Source organism: Podarcis liolepis, assembly GCF_965112155.1.
Source record: "Podarcis liolepis genome assembly, chromosome: 5".
NCBI lineage: Eukaryota > Metazoa > Chordata > Lepidosauria > Squamata > Lacertidae > Podarcis > Podarcis liolepis.
The window spans coordinates 92,256,259-92,269,533 of NC_139556.1; the positions used below are offsets into that span (position 1 = coordinate 92,256,259).

A 13,275-nucleotide genomic window follows, 5' to 3' on the forward strand; every position below is an offset into this window, starting at 1 on the left:
GTTGTATAAAGACTGACAAGTGGGAAACACTGGCCTGTGAGTGCTCCAACTGGAGAACAGCCTTTACCAAAAGTGTCATGGGCTTTGAAGATGTTCGAACTCAGGACGAAAGGGAGAAACGTGCTAAGAGGAAGGCACGCTTGGCAAACCCTCACCATGATCAGTTCCCGCCTGGAAACCTATGTCCTCACTTTGGAAGGACATGTGGATTCAGAATCGGCCTCCACAGTCATTACAGACTCACTGTTAAAACCGTGTATTATGGAAGACAATCTTACTCAGCTACGAGTGATCACCAAAGAAGAAGATTGGGGCAGCACAATGTTTATCTAGAATGGAGCATGAGAGGTGAGGGGTACTGAATTTTGGCATTGTACAGGACACCACTGACATTTGAGAGCTCAGGGTCCGCCACTGCCTCCTCCTCTTCCTCACCTGCCTGAAATTAGGCCGAGAGCTACAGGAAATCCAAGCAGCAAGCCCATTTCTGCCCTATAGCCTAAACTCCACTATTCATGCTAAATATTGGGGGGGGGGTCTGACTCATCCCCATCATTACTTTACAATTCGATGACTAGAACACAGGGAAGTGCCAACAATTGAACATCAAAGACATCCTGTCCTTTGACCAATATTTGTTTTTGGGGTAGTTGTTGGGATTTTTTTGGGGGGGGGGTTAATGAAGTGATGTACTTTGAAGCTTTCCCTTTCCTAATTTGATTGGAAGGATTATCTCTTTTATCTTGTTTGCATTAGGACAAGAAAGGCCTTTTTTTAATGCTGACACTAATAAGCCTAATTAGCAAAAGGGCTTTTATTATGTTTGCCTAATATCTTATTAGATTGATTTAGAGCCTGTTTACTTAGCAAAAACAACATGCTATAATTAGATTTCGTGTGGGGGAGGGGGAATAAGACCTTTTCTAATTACCTAAAAACTGGGAGGAGAATCAATAGAGGTTAATTGGAGGGAAGGGAAAATAAATGAAGGCTCACAGCCTGCACATTGGAAGCATAACAAGCTAAATTAAAGGAGTTTCACCTTGCTAATTTAACCAGTACATTGGGAATTGCAGTTAAAACCCACTAAATCTACAATGGAAATGTAACATTGCAACACCACTCTTGGGGAAAGCACTGTTTATTTGTGAGAACTGACAGGACACAGTATTGTATGTGTGCGAGAGACTGAGTAATTGGGTTGCAGGGGAATGTTTGGTGTTGCATTTCCCTAGTTTCCTTTCAAAGAACTGTATTCTGTTTTTGCATCAGATCGATGGCAAATGTAGCTAACATCGATACAAAATTAAACCAAATACACTGCGAAAATACAATTCAGAGAAGAAAGTAACCAGCAACTGCTATTTAGAAACATCACTGCCTCTGATCATGACAGACAAACATTATGGCTAGTAGCATTATCCTCCATGAATTTTCCAGCTCCCTTTCAAAGCCATCCAAATTGGTGGCTATCATTGCTTCCTGCTGAAGAGAGTTCCATAAATTACCTTTGTGCTGCATGAAGTAATTTATCTGTCCTGAATCTGCCAACATCCAGCTTCATGAGTTCTACTGTTGCATACCCTTCAACTGCCATGGTTTTGCCAGGACGATCCCAAAACTGGTAAAGCTATCACTGTTAGAATTCCTGCTCCGTGACTGCAGTCATGGGATTGTTGTCTTTCACATGACGTAGTATGTTTTGACTCCACAGAGTGGGAAGTGATGAAGACAGGATGTTTGTGTTACAGTGGTCCCTCAGGTTACATACGCTTCAGGTTACATACGCATCAGGTTACAGACTCTGCTAACCCAGAAATATTACCTCCCGTTAAGAACTTTGCTTCAGGATGAGAACAGAAATCGTGCGGCGGCAGCAGGAGGCCCCATTAGCTAAAGTGGTGCTTCAGGTTGAGAACAGTTTCAGGTTAAGAACAGACCTCCGGAACAAATTAAGTTCTTAACCTGAGGTACCACTGTACTGTGTTCCGTGAAGTGGGACTATTGTCCTTTGTCATTTTCTCTCTGCTGTCTGATGCTAGAGAGAGAGGGAGCCATATTGCAGTGTGTGTTTATATGTAAATAAAGTTGATTAGCCAAAATGCTGAGTTGCTGAGGTCTGTCACACAAGGTGCACAAACTCTGCGGATCCCTAAGTGTGCTGGTGTCTGTTGGCATCGGTCGCTGTGATGTTTGGGCTGAAGAAAGCTTATGAAGTTCCTAATCGACCAGGAGAGAGGGAACATGCCAGTCGGGCATGTGTCTCTGCCAGGGTCCTACTCGAGTGTAGGCTGAACTCCTGACAACCATGGCTCCCGACTTGAAACCAGGGCACCCCAATTTCAAGGCTTTGTTCCCCCTCCACAGCGCAGCCCCAGCAAGTGACAGAGCAGGCATCAGATTGTAGAGGCTACACAGACCCTGAGGCTCACCTGCCATCCACACAGTGGGCTGGACTCTCCAAGGTGGGTACTTCGGTTCCGATCCTCATGGATCCTGCCTCTCTGCCCCTCACAACATGGCGGCCGGCTCTGAGCTTGGTGGCTCAGCGTGATGATGTCATTTGCCAGGGCACCAATAGAAGCTGGAACCAGACAGGCAGAGGCAGGGGACATGGATATAAAAGAGCCACAGTTCAGATTGGAGCCAGAAGCAGCAGTGGGTGAGTCTTGAGCAGATAACAAGATGGGGAAGAGCATGGGGGGGGGAGGGAAATAATAATAATAATAATAATAATAATAATAATAATAATAATAATAATAATAATAATAATGTATTATTTATACCCCGCCCATCTGGCTGGGCTTCCCCAGCCACTCTGGGCGGCTTCGAACAAAATATTAAAATACAGTAATCCATCAAACATTAAAAGCTTTCCTAAACAGGGCTGCCTTCAGATGTCTTCTAAAAGTCTGGTTGTTGTTCTTCTCTTTGACATCTGGTGGGAGGGTGTTCCACAGGGCAGGGGCCATTACCGAGAAGGCCCTCTGCCTGGTGCCTGGTTCCCTGTAACTTGGCTTCTCACAGTGAGGGAACCGCCAGAAGGCCCTCGGAGCTGGACCTCAGTGTCTGGTCAGAACAATGGGGGTGGATACACTCCTTCAGAGGACTGGAACCCAGTGCCAGGGTCTCATCTGGTAACATGCGAAGTAATGAAGAGACAGTAGCATCTCTGAGTATGTACAGAGTGCATACATGTGTATTTCCTCCCACCCACCCCCACACAAACACACGCTTTCCCCCCAGCCAGGAACACCTTGCATTCCCCAGATCAAAATGTTCCCAATTTTCACCAGAGGGATGTTGGAGGGTATGGTGTTATAAGAGAGTGAGAGAAACTCTTCTCTAGGCTGCTTTGTGACCAAGGAGGAGAGGGGTCCAAAAAGTCACCTACACATTAAAGCCCACCAAAGGCTTCTGACAATTTGTTTTGTCCCCCACCCCTGTCTCTAAAGAAATATATTAGGAAAGGCATCATACAAATAGACAGGGATATACTAGTTAACGCACCACACCAAAAAATAATTAGTACTTGGTAGTCACCATGTGGCCTATATTACATAGGACAGTCTTCTGTCTGAGAGAGTCCTCAGACTGAAGGACTGTCCTCTCCAAATCTGTTTTAAAGATAACAAGATAATGAATAAATACGGGGGTGGGGAGAGAGAGAGAGAACTTATTGTTTTGTAAACTGCCATGGATGAAGGGAGATAAAGAAATTAAAATAAAATAAAATAAAAATAGGCATGTTCACACATTAGCCTGAACACAGGCACAAGCTGTCACTACACATGTACAAGTGTTTGTGGGGAAGAGTGTACACTTGTTGATTTGTACAGTTCAACTACTGCACACCCAGGTACATAGACTGTACAGTTAGGGGATGCTAAATGTGAATAACCGTATGAGTATACCACTCAACTATTTGTGTACACAGCTACCCAGATGGTGCACTTATTGGGTGTAATGTGTGAACACCCCTAAGCAAGGAGAACACTGGCCATGAAATCGCCTGTTTGCAACTAGCAGACTGGGAAAGCAACGAGATCCCCTGGTCACAGTCCTCCCACAGCTACAGTGAGATCTATTGTATCCCTCTCTCAGCTATAGGGATGCGGGTGGCGCTGTGGTCTAAACCACAGAGCCTAGGACTTGCCGATCAGAAGGTCGGCAGTTCGAATCCCCACAACAAGGTGAGCTCCCATTGTTTGGTCCCAGCTCCTGCCCTCCTAGCAGTTCAAAAGTGCAAGTAGATAAATAGGTACCACTCTGGTGGGAAGGTAAACAGCATTTCCGTCCGCTGCTCTGGCTTGCCAGAAGTGGCTTAGTCATGCTGGCCACATGACCCGGAAGCTGTCTACGGAGAAACACCAGCTCCCTCGGCCTATAGAGCGAGATGAGCGCCGCAACCCCAGAGTCGTCCGTGACTGGACCTAATGGTCAGGGGTACCTTTACCTTTATCTCAGCTATAGTAATTATTTCTGAATTTGCACCTATGCAAATAAATTAGCATATCCAAATGTCATGCAAATCAGTCCTCTCTTTCTGGCGATAATGGGAACAGATCACCATTCCCCAACAGCTCATGCATGCAAAACAGAATTTGCTCCTATAGGCAGAACTTCTCCTTCCCCAAATATATCCCTCTAGTGCTGCCACTTTTTCCCGGCTGAGATTAGCCCAGAAAGACGGCTGATCGCCGAAGAATTGATGCTTTTGAATTATGGTGCTGGAGGAGACTCTTGAGAGTCCCATGGACTGCAAGAAGATCAAACCTATCCATTCTTAAGGAAATCACCCCTGAGTGCTCACTGGAAGGACAGATCCTGAAGCTGAGGCTCCAATACTTTGGCCACCTCATGAGAAGAGAAGACTCCCTGGAAAAGACCCTGATGTTGGGAAAGATGGAGGGCACAAGGAGAAGGGGACGACAGAGGACAAGATGGTTGAACAGTGTTCTTGAAGCTGCCAGCATGAGTTTGACCAAAATGCGGGAGGCAGTGGAAGACAGGAGTGCCTGGCGTGCTCTGGTCCATGGGGTCACGAAGAGTCGGACATGACTAAACGACTAAACAACAACATGATATCCAAAGTGCAGCAGATGTTCATACACAACAGGGCCTTCCTGGTTGTGGTGCCTTCACCTTCGTACTACTTTCTGAGGGGAGCCTGCATGGCTCCAGCACTGCTTGTCTATCTGTCACCCCAATTAACAAAAATGCAGTTGTCTCAGTAATGAATGTTGGGTCAAAATACATGGTGAAATTAGTGTTTCTTGTGATGCAGCATCTATCTTCTAGTCCCTAGAGAAGTTTTTTAATTAAGCACCTCATAAATTGATTTCTTTTTTTCCCTGCAGCTTCTTAAATACTTGACCTTCTGTGTTTTAATGTGGTTGTTAGCTTCCTCTGGAGGAGATCCCCAGTGGCAGAGAGGCAGCATACAAAGGCTTTAAATAAGCAGGTGTTGACATGGCAACGTGGTTTTCAAGCAGAATTCTGAGGTTCCTCAGCAGCTTAGCAGGAGTCCCTTATTGAGACGATATTTGTCCAGCAAGCCCAGTATAATCTCTGGCTGTCTATGGAGAAACAAACAAGATGAACTGAAGCTTTTAATACAGGATGGCACATATGACCCGGTAGGCATTACTGAAACCAGGTGGGATGAGACTTGTGACTGGAATATAGGAATTGAGGGATATAACCTGTTCAAAAGGAATAGACCAAACAGGAAGGGAGGAGGAGTAGCATTGTATATAAAGGATGTGTAGACTTGTGAAGCTCTATACAGTCAGTAAAAACAAGACCTGGAGCTGACTGTGGCTGAGATCATCAGCTTCTTATAGCAAAAGTCCAGCTTAAGCTGAAGAAAAAACACTGGGCCAGTAAGACACAATCGAAATCAAATCCCTTATGAATACACAGTGGAAGTGAGGAACAGGTTTAAGGATTTAGATTTGGTGGACAGAGTGCCTGAAGAACTATGGGTGGAGGCTCGTAACATTATACAGGAGGCAGCAATGAAAACTATCCCAATGAAAAGGAAATGCAAGAAAGCAAAGTGGCTGTCCAACGAGGCCTTACAAATAGCGGGGGAGAGAAGGCAAGCAAAATGTGAGAGAGATAGTGAAAGATACAGGAAATTGAATGAAGATTTCCAAAAAAAATAGCAAGGAGAGACAAGAGAGCCTTCTTAAATGAGAAATGCAAAGAAATAGAGGGAAACAACAGAATGGGAAAAACCAGAGACGCTCATCTCACTTCAGGCCAAGGGAGCTGGCGTTTGTCCACAGACAGCTTTCCGAGTCATGTGGCCGGCATGACTAAACTGCTTCTGGCACAACGGGACACTGTCATGGAAGCCAGAGCACACAGAAACGCTGTTTACCTTCCCACTGCAGTGGTCCCTATTTATCTACTTGCACCGGCATGCTTGCAAACTGCTATGTTGGCAGAAGTTGATACAGAGCAACGGGAGCTCACCCCATCGCACGGATTCGAACCGGCGACCTTCCGATCAGCAAGCCCAAGAGGCTCAGTGGTTTAGTCTACAGCGCCACCCGCTCCCTTCAAAGTATTAGCAGCCCTTAGTAGACATGAACATTTTCTTCAATGCACAAGTGACTATGGAAAAGGCTTGTCATGTGGAAGATGGAGTGAGCTTGCTTTCTGCTGCTCCAGAGGGTAGGACCCAAACCAATGGATTCAAATTACAAGAAAGGAGATACTTACTATAAACATTAGGAAGCATTTTCTGATGGCAAGAGCTGTTTGACAGTGGAATGGATTGCCTCAGAAGGTGGTGGACTTGCCTTCATTGGAGTTCTTAAACAGAGTTTGGATGGCCATCTGTCAGGGATTATTTAACTATGATTCCTTCATTCCCTTGGGAGTCCTTTCCAACTGCAATTCTCTGAAAATGTTTCCCTCTTAGTAGGAAAACTTATTAGGCTGGCAGGTACACCCCATTATGGAATGCAATTCCAAGTGATAAGGAGGCAACCCCCTTCTCCAGTCTTTCCTAAACAGACTTTAAATACTAATTTCTTTGCAATGACTTGGCAGGTTAATTAAGAGGCCGGTTTGGGTTTTTTTTAGATGTACTTAGATATTTGAAGTGCTTTAAATGTTTTATTGTTAAATATTTTACTTGATTGTAAGCTGCTTTCTTTGAGAGGCGGTCTTCTCTGAAAAGTGCTACAGGTGCCTTTTAAATAAATAAATAGGAAAATAAATAATAAGACTGCAAACCCACTGAAATAGCAAAGCAGCATGAAGGATTACCATAGACAGCAAAACAAAGCCATGAAACAGCGAGCAGAAGATGGTTTATTTTATAACACAGAAAGTTATCCGACTGCAGAAATCAGTGCAATTTTTTAAAACGAAGGAAAGGAGAAAGTTTCCAGATTCCAAGACTGACTAGACAAGTTGTCTCCAGCTGAAAGACATTTCCCTCGGGATTTGCACACAATACAGTTGCACACAATACAATTCCTTTCAGGAATACAAAAAAACCCCAAAGCCATTTCTGTGGTTGTTCAAAGTAAAACAAATTCTACCCAGTGGCTGGCCCAAGACATTTTGCTGCCTGAGGCAAAAGACAAGATGGTGCTTCCTCCCTTTCCATATACAAAAGCTGACCAGGCTGGCAATTGAATATTCAATTTAACACTTGTGGTGAGGCAATATCCTGCACCCCACCTGAGGGAAGCAGGCTAACTCTTGAGGGCACAGGGCAGATTGAAGGGCACACAGCACTCTGTCCTTCAACACCTCCCTGTGGTTCCCTGTCTCCCAGCATTTGTTGCCTCACACTGCCTAATGGTAGAGCCGGCCCCATTCGCACATTGCAATCAACCAGGCCTATTCCTGATAAACGTAAGAAGAGTCTTGCTGGATCAGGCCAAAGGCCCTTCTAGGCCAGCATCCTGTTCTGACAATGGCTAACCAGATGCTCTCAATGAGGAGAAGTGCTATCTCCTGAAAGATTAATCTGCTGCAAGGCTCTGGAGCCCACAAAAAAGAACATTAGAGTTTTAACATTTCTGAGGGGATTATGGCTTCTGAAATCTTTCTTCTCACAAAAAGGATATGTAGTAATCCACCTGGCTCCAGACCAGGTGTGGGGAACTTTTGGCCCTTCAGATGTTGCTGAACTACAATTCCCATCATCCCTGGCTATTGGTTGTGCTTTGCTGGGGCTGATGGGAGATGCAGTTGAGCAGCATTCTAGAGCAATGTTTCCCAAACTTGGGTCTCTAGCTGTTTTTGGACTACAACTCCCATGATCCCTAGCTAGCAGGACCAGTGGTCAGGAATGGTGGGAGTTGTAGTCCAAACACAGCTGGAGACCCAAGTTTGGGGAACACTGATCTACAGGGCCAAAGGTTCCCCCCACCTCTAGGCAATACCACTTCAGAGTGCAGGATTTGTTAAAAAATGCACACAGGAAACTAGTATCTCAGAAAGAAAGAATGACTGCTTTCCCAAATCCAGTTTTCTATGTACAGTCATACCTTGGATTGTGAACGTGATCTGTGTGGGAGGCACATTCGCAACCCACAGAGTTCGCAGCCTGAAGCACCACATCTGCACACGCGCATGACGCGATTTGGTGTATTTGCGCATGTGCGAGCGCCGAAACCCAGAAGTAACCCGTTCCGGTACTTCCAGGTTCGGCGCAGTCCGCAACCCGGAAGCGCACAACCCGCAGTGTTCGTAACCCGAGGTAAGACTGTAAAAGGAATCTGGAGGAATAATTACTCATGTGGTCACCGTTCTGCAATCTGAAGCGGCACATCCCAGACACAAATTAGTTGCGTTATCTGCTGTTTGTTACAAGACCCAAGTCCTACATCAGGGTTTCCCAAACTTGGGTCTCAAGCCATTTATTCTTTTTGGACTACAACTCCCATCACCCCAAGCTAGCAGACTAGTGGTCAGGAATGATGGGAACTGTAGTCCTAGATATTTTATTTAGATTTGACTTCCACAGGATGCGAGTGAGAATCAGAGTGTCTTTCATTGAGCCTTGATTAATAATAATAATAATAATAATAATAATAATAATAATAATAATAATAATTTATTATTTATACCCCGCCCATCTGGCTGAGTTTCCCCAGCCACTCTGGGCGGCTCCCAATCAGTGTTAAAAACAGTACAGCGTTACATATTAAAAACTTCCCTGAACAGGGCTGCCTTAAGATGTCTTCTGAATGTCAGGTAATTATTTATCTCTTTGACATCTGATGGGAGGGCGTTCCACAGGGCGGGCACCACTACCAAGAAGGCCCTCTGTCTGGTTCCCTGTAGCCTCACTTCTCGCAATGAGGGAACCGCCAGAAGGCCCTCGGCGCTGGATCTCAGCATCCGGGCAGAATGATGGGGGTGGAGACGCTCCTTCAGGTATACAGGACCGAGGCTGTTTAGGGCTTTAAAGGTCAGCACCAACACTTTGAATCGTGCTCGGAAGGCTGATCTATTAGGCAAATGGGACACTGCCCCACCAGACTCAGTCTGCCCCCACCGCCTGCCTTCTTTCTTACTACCAGTCCAGGAGGTGACCCTAGATGCCTCCTCCTTAGTCTCTGTTTTGCCCTTCTAGGACTGAACAGGGTGGAGCATGGGGATAAAAGCTTAATTATTTGGCATGGCCAGTCACTGCCTGTGGATCTCTGTCATTTGTTCAGGCGGTCTACTGCTGCTTTCTGCCCCACCATTCCCAATGGGGACCATCCACCACTGACTAGGAGACCACTCAAATACTAGCTTCCTAACTTAGGAAGGCCCTCTGTATTATGACACTTCTTAAAAGTATCGCCGTTTCCCCCCCATCTTGCTGCAGATTTTCAACAATGAGCAAGAGCAGGTCTCTCATGAGCCCGGCCTTCACTCTTGGAATACACTGTGGGATAGCTCAGCCGGTACAGCATGAAACTTTTAATCTCAGAGTGTCGTGGGTTCAAGCCCCACTTTGGGCAAAAGATTCCTGCATTGCAGGGGACTGGACTAATTTTTGCAGGTGGAAGGTGTGTTTTTTCCATCTCGGTGACTAGAAAACTTCCCTTCCCTTCCAAAGTGTCCTTGTGCATGAAGACGGACATGTCAACATGGATGCAAAAAGAAAAGGAATTTTAACAAGGCCATGACAACAATATTCTAAACAGCAAGACAAAGAAGATTTTTTGTTTTAATTAAAAAAGAAGCAGCTGCAAAATAACATTTACAGTAGTTCCAACATGTATGACAAGCAATCTGCTTTGCCTGGGCAAAACCATCATAAGACATGTCCTACATTTATTGCTAAGCAGCACTTAAATTGTTTTTATTCTCACAGTGTATTTATACCATAACAGGAATCTGTTTTTGAATCAATTCTCTCCACCATGGTGAAAGGGGGAAATGGTGGTGTTGGGGCACTGTATTTTAATTAACCTGTTCACAAGGTCATTAAGAGTCAGTAATGATGGGGAGGTGAGAAAAAGAGATATAGCCTTCATGGGAAGCAAAAACCAAACACATGGTAATGGACCACTCCCAAAAATCAGCTGCTGATGAGGACAACAAATAGGCACAGCAAGATCAAGAGTGTTAATAACCATGGTTTACAAAGTGGCTGCACACACACACACACAGTGGCCCATTTGCATGTCATGCTAAACCATGGTTTAGTGTGACATGCATAAACTACAACAAGCCTTGACTTCACACGATCTCCCTCTCCTCCTGAGCAAGCCAGAAGCTTTTGCTATCACTTTTAGTTTGGGGTATCTTCTGGACTCTACTATGTGGCTGACACTATCTATGGTTTAGTTTCACTAAGCCAGCTTCATAAACCAGTTTGACATAGGCTCTTTTGAAATGATCGTTATGAGTTATTACATTGATGTACCGCCCTTCATCCAAAGATCGCAGGATGGTTCACAGTATAAAAGCACTAAATGCATAGCATAACAACAAATTGACCAGTATTAGCCAAGGTTTGTTTCTCCAGGTGGCATAACCAACCATGGTTAACCAAAAGCAAAAGCTTCCAAACTCCTTTTCCCAGTCATGAGGGAGGAGACAGGGCAAGAAGGAGAGTGTTGTGTTGCCTTTCTGGTTTGGAATAATGTGTGAACAGACTTCTATATCTACCTTGTCTTCCTCTCATATGACAAGGAGATTAATGCTATGGACCATGTGCCAGATATGTGGCAGAACTGTTTTCTGCATGAAACCGAAGCCATAACAGAAGAGGTAACAAGTTTTTTAATTTTCTGAGGGCGAAAATTTGTTAAAATTTCCCAAAAAAACCAGCTTAGTATGGATAGCACAACTTTTACAGTTTTGCTTAAATGGACTGTGCCTTGTTTACATTAAGGTAAGCAAAGCATCACAGTCAAAATCTCACGACCCACATTTCTCTCCAGAGGAGTTTTTGTTAGGCAAGCACATCAGGGAATTTGGAGGAACTTCAGAGGGCACAAGCTCTGTTTGTTGATTTCAGCAGCGTGACTGAGGCACCAGAGAATAATACTGGCATGTCGAACTTCCATAACCTGGATGCCAACTTGAACACGATACTTTTCAGTGGACACAGTCCACACATGCAGCTGAGAACCAGCAAGATGCAAGCATGTGTGAACAAGCCCCCTAAGCAGTAAAAGGAACATGAGGCTCTTCTGATGAGTAATAGAACAGTGCAGCAAGGATGAGACGCAAGCCCATTCGTGTGACTTTTGGCAGGTTTCAACACAACATGGCAATTAACGTCCCTCACAATCCAAAATGGTACACCTTTTATTATAACGCTGTGCAAATTCTACAGACACTGCATAATGGCCTTGTAAGTGGCAAAACATGGCTTTGTTGTGCTCACGTTGTACAGTGCATCACAGAACCACAATTTGAAGACTCCGAAGCCATTAATCGGACATAGAAACCCACAGGGCAAATGCAGCAGACCCTCAATGATACAAACAAAGGCTGGCAGGAACCACGGATGCTAATACTTCTCAACCTGGTCCCCATTGGAGACACTCCACAATTCACACGCTCCTCCAATTAATTGCCCAAACTGACCACATGGAATAGCGTTTTACCTCAACCAGGACTATTTCCCACGAAGCACAAGGCATAGAGATTTCCTTCCTCCTCGCCCCACCCCCAATTCATTCATATATTTGATAAAGCATCCTTGTAAGGTGTGGTCAGTTATGGAGACAGGTCCTGAGATTGATTCCAAGGATGCATCTGTGGTCCACTGTAGATGCAACGTTGACCTTGTTAACTGCATTTAAAGAGACCGGGTCCAAGCCTTGGGAGAATGCACTGGTTTCTCAAGAGTTCCAGCAAATTCCCCACCTCTCTTCACAGCAGTTAAGCAGTTCGTTGTCACTTAACTGGAGGAGAGTCGGAGGAGATACAAGGAGGGGTCGTGCATTCTTGCAACTGGCCCCCAGTTTGTTAACTGCAGATATCAGAAAGCCAACATCACAACAGCACTTGCCTACCCTAGCAATGAAACGGAAGATCTATGTGAATACCAATCCACACTATTTTCTATTTTGCAGAGGCAAGATGAAGGAAGCCTGCAAAAGTAATATTGAAGAAGAGATCAACGTGAGATGGTCAAGAGCTGTAAGAGAGAATGGGCAGATATATGCATATGCACATGGGGAAACCAGCAATGTCAAAACAACTCTGCCCCGCCATTTCCCATGAGGATGAAATCACAAGTTCTGATATCATGAGTGGTCCTCAGTCATGGGCAACCACATCACTCCTACCCTGAATGACTGATTGCTATTAGCAGGGAATGCTTGCTTGACAATTCCTTTCCAATTTCTGGAGGTTCATATCATCTGAGGTTCTACTGTGTGAAAAGTTCATTTTTGCATCTAACACCCATATTCGGGGGAGGAGAGCAGGGAGGAAAAGCACATGTCAACAAAATAAATACTTTAGTAATATGAGAACTTTTTTTTTTTTAAAAAAAAGAGGAATGATATGGATGCCTTCAAGGTTAATGACACAAACATTAAATGAAACATACAGGATAAAGGCTTAAATATCTTTTAGCTCCTTAGTGGTCAGCATGACCAAATAAATAGAAAAATACACAGATTAGTAGCAGCAAATATCAATCAATTTACTGGCCATTAAGAAAACCACTTATTTTCCCCTTCCCTCTCCCACCACCACCCTTATTCATCCAGACAGAAGATGCTCAGAGCATCAGGTGGGCCTGTGCAAAAGATCTGCTATTCTCAGAACAGTGCCCTTCAC

At 44.7% G+C, this 13,275-nt stretch overlaps 2 long non-coding RNA genes across 2 annotated transcripts in view; both read right to left on the reverse strand.

The window, feature by feature from the left end:
- The window catches only part of LOC310707543, a 30,713-nt gene extending 27,997 nt beyond the window's left edge, over positions 1–2,716 (reverse strand). Inside the window, exon 1 of the long non-coding RNA XR_014526563.1 lies at positions 2,433–2,716. This is a non-coding gene — a long non-coding RNA (uncharacterized lncRNA). The remainder of the gene's footprint in view (positions 1–2,432) is intronic.
- Positions 1–13,275, reverse strand: part of LOC310707552 — a 345,072-nt gene that overhangs the window by 183,319 nt on the left and 148,478 nt on the right. The window lies entirely within an intron of this gene.